Source organism: Saccopteryx leptura, chromosome 3 (assembly GCF_036850995.1).
Source record: "Saccopteryx leptura isolate mSacLep1 chromosome 3, mSacLep1_pri_phased_curated, whole genome shotgun sequence".
In the NCBI taxonomy this organism is placed as follows: Eukaryota; Metazoa; Chordata; class Mammalia; order Chiroptera; family Emballonuridae; genus Saccopteryx; species Saccopteryx leptura.
In genome coordinates, this window is record NC_089505.1 from 160,676,814 (window position 1) to 160,689,917 (window position 13,104).

At 40.4% G+C, this 13,104-nt stretch overlaps 1 non-coding gene across 1 annotated transcript; it reads right to left on the reverse strand.

Moving 5' to 3' along the window:
• Window positions 1-10,015: 10,015 nt before the first annotated feature.
• On the reverse strand, window positions 10,016-10,091 carry TRNAT-AGU (transfer RNA threonine (anticodon AGU)). Its single transcript has one exon. It is a non-coding gene; the product is annotated as a tRNA-Thr (tRNA).
• Between the last annotated feature and the right edge of the window lie 3,013 nt (window positions 10,092-13,104).

Here is a 13,104-nt window from a genome sequence, read left to right on the forward strand (position 1 = left end):
CATTAATGTCAGTCTTTCTGTGGAAGAGAATGTTACTGATGAATCCAGGCAACTACACAGGGCTGCTCTGCAACTCTGAAACCTGGCAAGAAATTGCCAGTTTTAATAGTTACTGGATACGAGAAACACAACAATTGGACTGCTCTTGATACCTCTGGGAAACTTTGTTACAAATAAACCAGGTCTGTGACTAGAGCTCTACTACTCTGGGACCTAGTTCATTTTCCAGATAACTTTGGTAACCTTATGTCAACAGAAACCCAGCTGCTTCTGAGCAGACTTAAACACTACCGTTCTGCATAGATTGGTACTAACTTCTTGTTCATTCAGTAGCAAGACTTCTAGATCAGAAACACAGACTACTATTTACATTAACAAGAGTCAAATAAGTTCTTTCTTTCTTTCATATAACCTTTACTGACCCCAACTCCTATGAAAGACATTAGTGACACAAAGATAATAAACATGGTCTGTTCTTTCAGGGGGTCAATCTAATCCACTAAATAAACATGAAATACACATGACATGATAATGGAACAGATGTTACAACAGACAACAGAACATCATGGGAGAGCAGAAGATAGCAGCTTACTGTATCATGCTCACAGAGGTGATATTTCAGTTGATTAATCACTGATGACTATGAACTTGTCTGGTGAAAAGGCTGATAGAACTCTTTTTTTTTTTCTTATTAAGTGAGAAGTGGGGAGGCAAAGACAGACTTTGCATGCGCCCCAACTGGGATCTACCCAGCAAGCCACCAACTAGGCTATGCTCTGCCTATCTGGGGCTGCTGCTCCATTGCTCGGCAACCAAACTATATTAGCACCTGAGGTGAGGCCATCAAGCCATCCTCAGCACCCAGAGCCAACTTGCTCCAATTGTTTGAGCCATGGCTGTGGAAGGTGAAAGAGAGAGAGGTGAGAGAGAGAGAGAGAGAGAGAGAGAGAGAGAAGGGGGGTGGGTGGAGAAGCAGGTGGTCATTTCTCCTATGTGCCCTAACCAGGAATCAAACCCAGGACTTCCACACACCAAGCCGATGTTCTACCGCTGAGCCAACTGGCCAGGGTGAGACTGATAGTACACTTTAGGCAAAGAGGTCATATGCAAAGACATGGCAATTGGCTAGGACATGGCATAGCAGGAAATGGTGAGAAGTTCTGTATGGTTGTAGCAAAGAGGTTGAGGAAATGATGGGAGGAACAAGGCAAGGTGTGGGGTGGACTTGGAAAATTGAAGGTGGGTTTCCAAAAGTGCTGAGGCATAAATTTTCTGGGATGGGGAGTGGGGGAAGGAATAAAACACCAAGGGGATAACTAACCCTACCAAGTACCCAACCCAAACATATCTGGACAAGTTTTACTAAAGCAAGTTCCAAGCCTAGTGATGAACCTTACTGGTTTAACCCACCATCTCTGGGGAAAGAGTCTCTGCTACAATTTCTTTTATAGATCAAGAAAGAAAGAAAGAAAGCCCTCTCCCTTTTTTCCCCCAGAAAGATAATAAATAATCCTCATACATACACTGGCCATTTTTCCTCCCCGCCAAATCTCATCTCTTTGATGCAACTTCCATGCTGCTGTCAGAAGCCATCTTCCTAAAAAACAGCTTTAAAACCTGGCTTCTCAGTGGCTACAGAACTTGAAGCTCAAATTCCTCAGCAGCCTTACCTTTTCCTCACATAAACTACCTTTCTACATTTCTGAGCTTTTGCTCATGTAGAAATGACATGCCTTTCTTCCCTATTCTCGATCTGTCAACATTCTACTTGTCCATCAAGATCCAGCATAATGACCATCTCCTCAATAAAGCTTCCTTTAATTCTCTCATCATGATTATTCCCTCTCTGACCCATACCATCTTGCTGTTTCCAACTACTTACCTATTTAATGTGCCTTGTGTTTTAGGGGGCCTTTGGGAAGTTTTTCTTTTGTTTTGTTTTGCTTTTGAGTGGGCATTTTGGCTAGGGAGAAAGGTAAGAAGGGAGGGAAGAAAGTTAGCTTCTGAGCAGGCACAATAACCGACAGGAATCAGGCATGCAGAAGCAGTTGAGCAGTAACTAAGTGAGACACAACTAGAGGCCAAAGTGGCAGATTATATTTTCTAAAGATGGCTGCAACAGTATTTCCCAAGCTCTTCTACAATGTGTCCTCCCATCAAGAAATGGAGCCTATTTCACTCCCCAAATCTGGGATGGCTTATGACTCACTTGTCACTAACAGAATGCTGCAGAGGTAGTGCTACATAACTTCTGAGGCTAAGTCAGAAAAAGCTAGGAAACTTTCTCCTGGTTTTCTTGGGGTGTTTCTCAGCCTCCATGTAAAATGTCCAACCACCCTGACTGAGACTATGGTGCTGTAGACATCACGTATAGGAGCTCTGGAAGACAGTCCCAGCTGAGCTCGCACTTCCCGCCATACCCACAAAGGTGCCAGGGGTGTGAGTAAGATCATCCTAGGTTCTCTTGACCAACACATATGCCAGTTGAGTACCACTGAGTGACCTCAGCCATCTCCTGAGGAACAGAAGAATCTCCCAGCTGAGCTCTGCCCCAATTCCTGGCTCATGGAATCGTGAGATATACTGTAATAGGTGCTGTTTTAAGTTACTTAAGTTTTGTAGTAGTTCGGTATACAGCAGTATATTCCAGAAAAACCAGGAAATGAATCCCCAATCCTGCCTTTTATTCCAAAAGCTAATCAGTCTTCTGAAAGTATTGTTATCACTGATCAATTCGTGATGAAAAGTTCTGGGATCTCCTGAAAACATTTAGGGTGCTTGGTGAGAACAAGGGAGTGACTTGGGTTCTAACTGTGAACATGAAGTCAGAAGCCACAGGGGACCCAGAAGCCACCGCAGAGGGCAGTGTTGCTGATCCAGTGAGGACAAAGTGTCCTATTATAGGCCTGCAAAAGCTCACTGCACTTTGTAGAAGCATCAGTCAGACGGTTAGAGCCAGCCTGCTAGACTCTCTGTGGGGGGCCCTTCTGGAAAAATTCTGGCTGGGAGTCTTGACTCAGAAGGTAACCCAGCCTCTGTGCCTACCGTGCGCATGTTCACTTGGAGGTTATATGATACTTGTTGCTCACACAGTATTTACATTTCTCTTCCCCTCACTCTGTGGTACTCATTAGCTAAGTGTTAGCCCCCACAGATTCCCCCTAATGGTTTTCAACCATTATTCTGAGCATTAAATGAAAAACATTCCTCTTTTCTGAACTCATAATAGCTTGTTTTTTCTAAGGACCATATTTAAGATCTCTCATAGTGATTAAAACCTATTAATGCCTAAAGGAGAAGCTGACTCAAGACCGATGTAAGGCCCACCTACGTAACCTGAAAAAGAAACTGGGAGATTTCTAATCTCTTAAGCAGCTTTCTTCTACTAGAAAAAGGGATCTAAATTATGTCCTATACTCTCGAAAGGCCTTTACTATTTTTAATTAAGGAATATTTTTGGAAGCCAGAATTCTGACTGAGAATACCCTTCAAGCTAGAGTTTAACGAAAGCAAGATTCTATTGATTTTCAAATGGCTGGAAATTTTATTATTAGCCAAGTGTTTTATTTCCATAAAATCGGCAACAAATTACATAATTTTCAAGATTTAACTGCATTATTTCCCTCATACATAGTAGGATTCCTAGTCTTCTAGAGAAATCTAAACTTTGTTTTTAGAATAAAATCAGAGGCTTGTTAAAGTCCTGCAACTAAAATGTTAAACAAAAGAGGCTTTCACTTAGGAATTCAGGCTAAGAGAGACTTGAATAAAAACAAATGGAAAAATTGGCTTTAGGGACAGACAGAATCAATTGTTTTCAGGTCAGTCTTGGTTTTGGGGAGCCTAATGAAGACTGATCACTCAACAAGGGCTGGGATTAGCACACTGTCAATCATCATTAATCACTGTGGGACCCCAAAAGGCCTGTCTCCAGTGAAGACACCTTTTCATTCACATGCATTTCTAAATATTCTTTTTTTTTTTTTTTATTTAAAATTTTTTTTTTTTATTCATTTTAGAGAGGAGAGAGAGACAGGGGGGAGGAGCTGGAAGCATCAACTCCCATATGTGCCTTGACCAGGCAAGCCCAGGGTTTTGAACCAGCGACCTCAGCATTTCCAGGTCGACGCTTTATCCACTGCGCCACCACAGGTCAGGCTAAATATTCTTGATAATGGAATACATGTTAATTAGTCTATTAACAGACTAATGCATGTTAATTAACATGTACATTATTTAAATATTTAAAAGGGACTGCTAAATCACTTTTTAAAAAGTTATTTTTCAATTACTGTTGATATACAATTTAAATCTCTTTTTAAATGTGATATTATGTGCATTAATGCAGTCATTTGAAGCTCAATTAAAAAAAACCAAGCTATGTTTGTTTTCCAGTGCCTTCTCTGCCTCCTGGTACCCTAAGTTCCTGGAGGGCAGGTATGGTTCATTTTTAATGCTTCCTGGTGCCTGGCACAGCACCTGGCACACTGGAGCAAAGTCAGTAGTTTGGGAATAAATGAAAAGATGCTTCTTTGAGTAGGAAAGGGTGGATTCCTTTTGAAGGCATAGACTGGTTCTCTGACAGCCATGTGACTTGAAAGGAACTTGTATAGCACTGTACAGTTTGCAAACATTTCCACACATTTATTGTCTCAGAGCCAAGTGTCAATTAAGCTTATTTTACTGTGAAAGAAATTGATTTTTAGAGAGATTATGGGATTCATCCCAGATTTTCTGATTCCCTAGTTTGTGGAATTAAAAAACAAAACCACACATGCATACACAATCATCCATCAAAATTAATTCAAGAGGCCTGTGTTTTCAACATCACTTAATTACCTACCTTATTATTGTCAAAGCTATATTTATAGGAGGAGAGCATTGGACAGCATATCTAAAATATCACCTTCTTCAGCTACAACCAGATATGCCATACCCCATCCCACACAACACAAGTGGCTGATGGAATCTGACGTGAGTGAACCTGCCAACCCAATTTCTAGTTGTATTCACATAAGTTTCAGGCTTGGCTTTGCAAACACTTAATCATCAGCTACAATGTAGGGAGCCAATAAAAAAATCAACTTTAGCTTTTAAACCTAAAGACCTAGTTCAGAATAAAGCTGAAATTAAGTATTTTTGATCAGAAATGTTTAGATTTTTTGTGCAGCATTAGAAATGTGGTAGTTAGGCAAAATTCTCCATAATGTTACTTATTTTGACATGTCTTAAGGCATTATATAAATACATTTTTTTATCAAAATGAGTTAAAGGCAGTCAGCACTCAGGATAGAAAAATGTGCTCACCAACCTCTCACCTGCTGCAGTTCTGCAAGTAGGGTGTGAGTGGCAGGTCAAGCAGAAGGCACGAGCAGGCTGGGGAATGTTGCCTCCTCCTTCTGTGAATCGATCCAAAAAAGGTCCCTTGCCACTGCTGGTCCTTTGATCTCTTGCTCCCTATTTTTAGAACTCTCCTGTCCAACATCCTCTGCCCCACTGCCATGACCTTTCATGACACACTTCTGATGATTATTTTGGGATCATTGTCCTTCCCCAAAGTATTACTACAGCTAGAATTAATGTGAGGTAGATTCAGCACAAGTCCTTGCTTGAAAAAGTACCCAAGGTACATGTTCCCAAATGAGAGTGAGAGAGCTGGCACACAAAGGACAGATACATCATCCATATTTTTAGTCATCAAAGCATTCTAGAAGGACTACTTACTGTTGTAGATATCACAACCTCACAAGACAGCATTATTTAGGTGCAGAATCTGGGCATGCGGATTTATAAAACGTGACCAGCACAGCTAAAAGGTAGAAGAATGTGTGTGTGTGTGTGTGTGCACGCACGTGAGTGTTGTTTAAGGGATAGATAAAGAGGAGATAATCATAAAGAATATGCAGGATTTGTTGCTTTAGCTATTTTTTTTTCAGACTTTACCTCTCCCTAAGTCAATAAACCATATAGAAAAGTCAGTGCTCACAGTGAAGGAAGGGCAGAGAGACCAAGCATGCTTTGATTGTTCAGTAGCCCTTAGAAAAGTATTTCTACAAAGAACTTTTAAGAGGAGAACAGAAATTTCCTCAACATAAATAAAAACAGCACACGGATTCAGAGGGAAATCCCTCCCATAAAAGACAGACACTATCTTTTATGTTCACTACTATATCTTCTTTGTCAAGTATAGTGTTAAATAAGCAGCTACATTAACAAGATAATATGATATAACAATAATGGTTAAACTCTACTGAACACAGTGTATGGCTATGTGACAAGCAATGCTCACAGAATCTGCATCAATTAAGTCATTCAATGCTTGCAATAAACCTATGAGATATGTGCTCATATTGTCCCCATTTGAGAGATAAGGATACTGAAGTACAGAGGAGCAAGCTATCTGTCCTGGGTCAAATATCTCCCAAATGAGAGAGCCAGAATTCAAGATCAGACACCTTGGATTCAGAGCTTTTGCTTGTAAAAAACAAATGAGTTTTCTGTCTCTCCATGTGGAGTTTGAAGAGAAGAGATAAACTTCCTCAGTATTATGAACTGAATTATGTCTCCTCAAAATTCATTTGTTGGAGCCCTCACCTCCTAATACCTCACAATGTGACTATATTTAGAGATAAGATCTTTAAAGAGGTAATTAAGTTAAAATCAAGTTGTTATGGTGCTCCCTAATCTAATAGGTCTGGTGTCCTTCTAAGAAGAATCAATTTGGATGTAGATACAAAGACCATAAGAAGACAGAAAGAAGGCCATCTACAAGCCAAAGAGAAGTCTCAGAAGAAACAAACCCTGCCAACACTTTGATCGTGGACATTCTACTGTTTAAGTAACCTGATTTGTGATCTTTTGGTATGACAGGCCTAGCAAACTAATACATTCCCTGTTAATGCATAAAAAGGGGGCCAAGGAAAATGCATGGTCCAAACTACTCTAAACAAATACAACCAATCCAAGACAGATAGTTGCTTCTTATTCATGGGCATAGGTTGATCAATTATGCAACTTTTACAAGTTTCCAGTCAGGTGGGAGGTTCTATCAGGACATTCCTTCTGACGGCCCACACAGCTCCATGGATCCTCTTCTCAGAGGATCCCTGATGAATACAGAGCCTGAAACATGTAACTCCAGTTATAGTTTGTTGTGATACATGATTTGTAGGTCTGTAGATTTTCTTGCCCTCAGGTATTTTCATGTTCTGAGGAAAGCCCTTTTCTTTTATATATACTCATTTATCAGATATCTAATTTTAAGGTAGTTTTTAGAATAAAAGTTATACCAAAAAGAAAATAATGAGATATAAAAATCACTTATAATCCCATTATCAACAGATGTTATTAACAAGGAAAAAATATGTATGGATGACATTTATATAAAAGGGAGATCTTAATGTACTGTATATAGAATTTTTTGTCCTACTTTTGTTCAATTAACATGGCTTTGAGAACTTTCTTCCAAAACACTAGTTTTTAAAAAACACAATTCTTAACAGCTGCATGATATTCCTTCCAACAGCTTATATTATAATTTATTAATACTGAATTCTGGCAAGAATATTGTGAAGTAAGCACTCTCCTAAACTGTGAGTGGAAGTATAAAATAATATGATATTCTGAAACCTGACTAGGTGGTGGAGCAGTAGATAGAGCAGGGATCAGAAACCTATGGCTCACGAGCCAGATGTGGCTCTTTTGATGGCTGCATCTGGCTCACAGACAAATCTTTAATAAAAATAATAATAACGTTAAAAATATAAAACATTCTCATGTATTACAATCTATTCATTTCCTACCGCTCATGTTCATGGTTGCTGGTGGCTGGAGCCAATCACAGCTGTCCTCCAGGACAACACCAAATTTTTATTGGATAATGCATAAAGTACATAGGTTGTTGTATGACTCTCACAGAATTACATTTTAAAATATGTGGCGTTCATGGCTCTCTCAGCCAAAAAGTTTCCCGACCCCTGAGATAGAGCATTGGCCTGGGGTGCTGAGGACCCAGGTTCAAAACCCTGAGGTCACTGGCTTGAGTGCAGGCTCACTAGCTTGAGTGTGGGGTCGCCAGTTTGAATGTGGGGTCATAGGCATGACCCCATGGTCTCTGGCTTAAGCCCAAAGTCACTGGCTTCAGCAAGAAGTCATTGGCTCAGCTGGAGCCCCCTGGTCAAGGCACATAAGAGAAAGCAATCAATGAACAACTATGATATTCTGGAAAGCAGCTTGACATTATATATCAACATTATTAAAGAATTTATACTCATTGATCCAGTTATAAAAGGCAAAAGTAAAGCATTTATGTGTAAATTGTCACTTTCTCAGTGAAGCCATTCCTGACCAACTTATTTTAAAATTGACTTTTGACTATTAGAGTAGACAGGCCTCAGTGACATCCTAGGTCATTCAGTAAAGACACCAGTAAAGTTGCATCTTAGTAATAAGGCTGAACTAGCTCTTGAGTGAAGGCTGCCCAACACCTGCCTTAGAAAAGTATAAGGTCTTGAGAAATGAGTCATGTTGATCTGCATGTAAGCTAACTACTTGCCAAAATAAAGCCCCATAGTATTTAAAGAAAGACAACAAATCTAGAAACTAAAAAATATAATATTTATAATAGTCAGCTTCTAATAAAAAAGTAACAAGATATGCCAAGAAGCAGAAAAATGTAATCCAAATTAGGAAATAAATTAATCAACAGAAAAAGACCTAGAAATAACAGATAATGATGCTAGAAGATGCTGCTAGCATCTTTAATCTAACAGCTAGATTAAAACAGCTGTTATAGCAATGTGCAGATATTTAAAGTAAAACATAAATATAGTGAGCAGAGAAGTGGAAGAATCAAATAGAACTTCTAGGGATGAAGAACATAATATCTGGAATAAAAATTTCATTGGATATGATTAATAAGAAATAAGACACTGCAGAAAAAAGATGGGTGAGTTAGAGAATATGGGAATTTACGAAATACAGAATGAAGCGCAGAGAAAAAAAAGGACTTTAAAAATCTGCACACAGCCCATATGACTTGTGGAATAATAGCCTATAACATGTGAAACTGAAGTCCCAGAAAGAGAGGAGTAGGAGAACAGAAAAAATATATGAAGAAATTACAGTGAGAAATTTCCCAAATTTGATCAAAACTATAAACTCACAAATCCAAGAATATCAATGAATCTCAAGCAGGATAAAAACAAAAAATAAATAATACAAAGGCACCTAATTATCAAAATGCTGAAAATAGATGATAAAAAGAATATATTAAAAGCAGTCAAAGAAAGCCTTAGAGTAGCAAAGAGTGAGAGCTAACTACTTTTCAAAAATAGGCTAGCCAAAGGACAGTGACACATCTATTTTTATATACTTTTTATCAAATTTAATAAATAATAAAATTCACAGATAAAAGAATCTCAGTAAATTCCAACCACAAAAAATATAAGAGAGATAAATCATAAAAATATTAAAAAGCAGGGAAGCAAAGATAGGACAAAGTATAGCTAAGAATTACAGTAGAATTCTCACTGGAAACCATGCAAACAAGAAGATGGTAGAACACCATTTATAAAGTACTACTAAAGGAAAAAACTATCAATCTAGAACTCTTTTGACAAAAATTTAATTCAATGAATTTTTAATAATTTGTGTTGCAGTATTTTTCTTTAAAAAATTTTCTTTTGAAATAACATCTTTTTTTTTTTTTTTCATTTTTCTGAAGCTGGAAACAGGGAGAGACAGTCAGACAGACTCCCGCATGCGCCCGACCGGGATCCACCCGGCACGCCCACCAGGGGCGATGCTCTGCCCACCAGGGGGCGATGCTCTGCCCATCCTGGGCGTAGCCATGTTGCGACCAGAGCCTCTCTAGTGCCTGAGGCAGAGGCCACAGAGCCATCTCCAGTGCCCGGGCCATCTTTGCTCCAATGGAGCCTTGGCTGCGGGAGGGGAAGAGAGAGACAGAGGAAAGCATGGCGGAGGGGTGGAGAAGCAAATGGGCGCTTCTCCTGTGTGCCCTGGCCGGGAATCGAACCCGGGTCCTCCGCACACTAGGCCGACGCTCTACCACTGAGCCAACTGGCCAGGGCCTTGAAATAACATCTTTAAAGTACTCAAAGAGAAATGGGGAGGGGAAGAAGGCTGTTAACCTATAATTCCAACTACAGCAGAAATATTTTTTAAAAAGCAAGCAAAATTGAGTAAACAAACATAGTGAGAACTTATTGTCATCAAAGCTGAACTACAAAAAATGCTCAGGAAAGTTCCTCCAGCAAAACAAAAATCACATCAGATAGAAATTTAGATCCACATGAAAAAATAATGTGTCAGAAATGGTAAATATGTAAATAATATAAAATATTTTTATTCTCATTTAAAAATTTCTTTAAAAGATAATTTACTGTTTAAAGCAATAATAGTTACCATGCATTGTGGAGTTTAAAACAAGTACATGGTGGTGACATCAGAGAAATGGCACCGTAAGGAGTGATACCAATAAATCTCCCCCAAAATTCAACAAGATCTTCAACCAGAGACAGAAAAATCTATCCTTGGAGACTCCAGAAGTTCCACACTAAATGTGAAGGTTTGATAGAGCGAAAAATTGACTAAATATATAATCAACCCCAAAGGAAATAAGGAGGAAGAAACACTCCGCCTTCCTCAGTAACCTAAATAAGGGCTGCTTTCACTGGGAACTGAGAGTATAGGAACTAAGGCGGGCATAGGGTGTAAATAGAACCAGACTGCGGCACAAACGTCTGAACCAGGCTGTGGCACGGACATCCAAGCCCAGGAAAAATTGTGCTTGTGGCAACCCCGTCAACACAAGCTAACGCTCGTGCCAAACCCAGACAAAGAAAGGCACTTGGGACAGCCATCCACCCCGATCTCCTGGTCGGTGCGCGCAGATAGTGGGCGGGAGATTCCTCCTAGAGCCTCAGGAGTGGGCGCCCGTGTTACTGGAAAGAGGGGCAGAGTCAGAGGCCTTTGTGTGGGCCAAAACCGGAATCTTGGGGTTTCCCCTGCGCCCCAAAAAGCAGTGCGCGGAGAGGGAGCAGGAGCAAAATTCCCTATGCTCGAACTTCAGTAAACTGAAGCGCCTCACTTGGAGTGAGAGGTAGCCAGCCTGATATCCTGGTCTGCGAGCACAGAGAGTGGGCGAGAGATTCCCACGGGAGTGGGCGCCGTGTTCCCAGACAGAGGGGCAGAGTCAGAGGCCTTTCTGTGGGCTAAAACCAGAGTCTTGAGGTCGCCTCTGCACCCCGAAAAGCAGCAGTGCAGGGAGTGAGTGGGAGTGAAATTCCCTACGCTCGAACTTTTCCGTGCGGGCAGGGTGCCTCACTCAGAGTGCGAGGCTGTCAGCCTGATCCCCTGGTCAGCGAGCGTAGATAGTGGGCGAGAGATTCCCCCGGGAGTGGGCGCCCGTGTTCCCGGACAGAGGGGCAGAGTCAGAGGTCTTTGTGTGGGCCGAAGCCCCGTGTGACTATGCTAGGGGTTCTGACTGATTGAGCCTTACCCAGAGCCCTGTGCTGAGTGGGAATAGAGTGGGGATTTGCCAGCTCTTTCAGCCTCTTACTCTCCAGGCAGAGGCAGCAGCAACCCCATAGCTGGATCATCAGGCTACCAATTCAGGAAGGAAAGACTAGGAGAGAGGCTCTGGGAAAACAGACTCTCTCATTGGTGGAGCCTGTAAATGCTAATGAGCCTCGACTGCCAGAAAGACTGAAGCCCAATAAATGACATTGCCATAGAGACTTATCAACTGCAAACCTCTACCTAAGCGTGCCACAGGGGTAGAACCCGGGGTACTGAGTCACCGACCAGGAAGAGGGAGAGAAAAGAAAAAGCAAGAAGATAACCTCTCAACACCATTTTTTTTTCTTTTTACAGAGACATAGAGTCAGAGAGAGGGATAGACAGGGACAGACAGGAACAGAGATGAGAAGCATCAATCATCAGTTTTTCGTTTCGACACCTTAGTCGTTCATTGATTGCTTTCTCATATGTGCCTTGACCACGGGCCTTCAGCAGACCAAGTAACCCCTTGCTCAAGCCAGTGACCTTGGGTCCAAGCTGGTGAGCTATTGCTTAAATCAGATGAGCTTGTGCTCAAGCTGGTGACCTCGAGGTCTCGAACCTGAGTCCTCGGCATCCCAGTCCGACGCTCTATCCACTGCGCCACCACCTAGTCAGGCAACCTCTCAAAATCAAGAATAATCCACAGACTTTATAACCTATCCCATTTTATTATATTTATTCGTTTGTTTCTCCTATCTTCTTGTCTTGATTATTTTCTTCCTCTTCCAATTTGGTCGTTTAATTCTCTGCCAGTCTTACTCTCTCCTCTCCTTGAACTACACTACCCATAAGTGTTACATCTCCCATTATCTTTTCTTTTTTCTTCCTTTCTCTCTATGAGGGTTGCACTCCAAAACCCTTAACTCTCTATCCCTCTCTCCTTTTATTCTTTTTTCTTCTTTTTGTGTTTTCCTCTTTCTTTTTTTTTATACTCTCCCTCTATATTAGTTTCTTCTTTTCTCCTTTACTTTTCCTCTCATTCAATCATCAATCACAAATTATTTTATCTGGACTCAAATTTTTCTTTGTGGTGCTTTGGGGTTTTTTTACTTTGCCTTTTAAACTCATTAGCAGTGCTCCCAACCCTGGCTCTCCATTTTATCTAGTTCGTGCTCCACTAAATACAATAGTACTTTTTAAAAATTTTTTCCCCTTTTTCTTGTTTCCCTCTTATTCCTCTCATCATATCTCTTAGTCAACCAACACCTAAAAGCAAATCATTTTATTCTTGACCCAAATTTTTTCCGTTTTTGCATTTTGTAGGTCCATACCCCCTTTTTTGCCCTTTTATAACTTCTCCACAACTCAGGCCCTCCATTATAGGTAGTTTTTGTTCTATTTACCACAATATAATTCACAGTTCACCACAAGATTTTCTCAAGAAGGAGGGGAGAGGAGAGGAGAGGAAAAAAAGGAGGGGGGAAATAATAATTTTTTTATTTATTCTTTTTTATTTTTTAAACTTTTTATTCTTTATTAAGTCCCATTAATACCATCAACAAAACGACCCTAAGAAGCCAT